General features: G+C 37.6%; 1 non-coding gene across 1 annotated transcript; it reads right to left on the bottom strand.

Moving 5' to 3' along the window:
- Positions 1-2,338: 2,338 nt before the first annotated feature.
- Positions 2,339-2,445, bottom strand: LOC141680655 (small nucleolar RNA R71). Its single transcript, XR_012558381.1, has one exon. It is a non-coding gene; the product is annotated as a small nucleolar RNA R71 (small nucleolar RNA).
- Between the last annotated feature and the right edge of the window lie 295 nt (positions 2,446-2,740).

Genomic DNA, 2,740 nt, shown 5'->3' on the forward strand with positions numbered 1-2,740 from the left:
TCCAAGCCCTGATAATCTCTCTTTCTTTTATAACTCAGTTTTTAGAGATTCATTCATTTTAAGTACTTCATCCCTAACATAGAACGCATCATCTTTATCTTTTTGAGTTTGATGGAACATGACTAGCTCTTTTTCAAAATAATCATTCCTCTTTTTACAAGCAAGATTTTCAGAAGTTAATATTTCACATGTTAAAGTTTAATCTCTATAACTGATAAACATGGTTTTAAGATATCTTTTCAAATCATTAATATCATCACTATGAAAGGCGTAAGTAGTTTGAGGTACCTTTAACTCAGCAACATCAGAACTGCTATCAGCATTTGCCATGAAGGCATAGTTCTCCTCGCTTTCAGAATCTGAAGTGTCTGTCCAGCTTTTCTTCTTTGTGACCAGTGCCTTGCCTCTGTCACTCTTCACTTTCTTGTAATCAGGAGATATGTGGCCTTTCTCACCACAGTTGTAGCATTTAACATTTGAGTAATCTCCTCTGTCAGACTTTCCTCCTTTGCCTTCATATTTTCTGAAACTCTTCTTATCAGAACTTACACCTCTCCTGGAAAACTTCTTTCCCTTCCTGAATTTCCTGTATGCAATCCTTGTGATTCCTTTTACCATAAGAGCACACAACTTCATCATCTCTTCATCAGCATCCATCTCAGGCAAGCTTTCAGTTTCTAAGTCATCATCACTATCTTGATGACTCAGTATCAGACTTTGTGATTAGCGCTTTTTCCTTGCCTTTCGTTGAGGTAGCTGCTTTAGGGGATTCCTCCTCATCCTTAAGAGCAATTGTCCTTGACTTTCTTCCATTCCTCTTGCTTCTTTGTTCCATCTCAAGTTCATGAGTCTTAAGCATGCCATAGAATTCATCAACAGTAGTTTATTCAAGGTCATAGTTGTCTCTTATAGTTGTGGCCTTCAAATCCCATCTTTCAGGAAGAGTTAACAGGGATTTAAGATTTGAATCTTCGAGATCATATTACTTATCCACCAGTGACAGATCATTCAAGAGTTTGACAAATCTGTCATATAGATAAGTTAATGACTCATCAGGTTTTGAGTCAAAGTGCTCATACTCCTGAGTGAGTATTGTCTTCCTGTTCTTCTTGATTGCATCAGTTCCCTGACACCTTGTTTCCAAGGCATCCCATATCTCCTTTGCAGTCTTGCAGTGAATTACCCTATTTGACATGACATTATCAATGGCACTATGCATCAAGTGTCTTACCTTTGCATCCTTTGTAATTGATGAGATATCTTCAGCCATGTAATCACTTTTCACCTTTGGTACAGACTTTGCTGGTTGTCCTGCAACTTCCACAAAGAGTTTGGTTGGCATATATGGTCCTTCATAAATTCTGTCAAGATATTCTGGATCTGTAGCTTCTAGAAACATAGCCATCTTCACTTTCCATATGGAATACTTAGAAGGTCTCAACATGGGAACCCTTATTGTCTCTTATCGACTATGGGTAATAGTCTTTAGAGGTTCTTCAGTTTTGGTGGGCTTGGTTGGAGTTTCTACTTCAGACATGATTGTTTTTTGATCTTAAACTGTTTATGTTTTAACAGATCTGCTCTGATACCACTTGTTAGGTCACACACACTGTAGAAGGGGGTTGAATATAGTGTTTAGCACAATCAAATCGAATTAAAGAACTCAAGTAACAGAAAACAGATTTTATTTAACACAATAAACTCTGTTACAATATGGAACTGTTCTCTCTCAGTGATGAATAAATTATCACGAGAGCTGCTAGGGTTACAATGAATATAATTCTCGATAATGATAACACATTTAGTGTAAACCCTATGTCTGTGTTTATATACTACACAGTTACAAGATAAGTTCTAATTGATATGGAATATAATTATGCTTCCTAAAATATATCAATCAGATATCTTTTCTTCCAAGTATTCTAGTCTTCATAGAATTCCTTCTTCATGCATATCTCTTCTTATGTTTGTCTTGATCTTCTTTCCTTTTAATCAGCCTTTCCTTAACTGTTCGTCCTCCCGCACTTAAGTTCTGATATCCATCTTCTGATAATTATCTTCTGATAATTTAAGTACTGATATCCTTAAGTTCTGACTTCCAGTAAATGCTGATTTCAGTTAAGTACTGGTATTTCCTGTTAGCTAAGATCTGAAAACTAAACATGAAATACATTAGACATGACATTATCAAATATATCTAACACTGAGGCTTTTCTCATTTTCTCTGAGGGATAAAGCTAAGGACTGGTTACATTCTTTACCAGCTGGGTCCATCACTATTTGGCAAGATCTTGCGCAAAAGTTTCTGGTGAAGTTCTATCCAATGGCCAAAACTGGAGCTATGAGGAGTAGTCTTACTCAATTTGGGCAGCAGCTAGGAGAAACCATATGAGAGGCTTGGGAGCGCTATAAGGATATGTTGAGAAAGTATCCACATCATGGTATGCCTGAGCGGATGGTGATCACTAGTTTCTATAATAGTTTGGGGGTCCAATCTCGACCGATGCTCGATGCAGCGTCTGGAGGTGCCTTGTGGGCCAAAAGCTATACTAAGGCCTATAATCTTATTGAAACTATGGCTGGAAATGAGTATCAAAACCCGACTCAAAGGATGATGTCTGGGAAGGTAGCAGGTATTTTGGAAGTTGATGCAGCGACAGCTATTGTAGCACAGCTCTCAGCACTGACTATGAAGGTCGATTTGTTGGCCAACTATGGTGTAAATCAAATAGCTAGTGTC

This window comes from Apium graveolens, chromosome 1 (assembly GCF_009905375.1).
Source record: "Apium graveolens cultivar Ventura chromosome 1, ASM990537v1, whole genome shotgun sequence".
Classification (NCBI taxonomy): Eukaryota; Viridiplantae; Streptophyta; class Magnoliopsida; order Apiales; family Apiaceae; genus Apium; species Apium graveolens.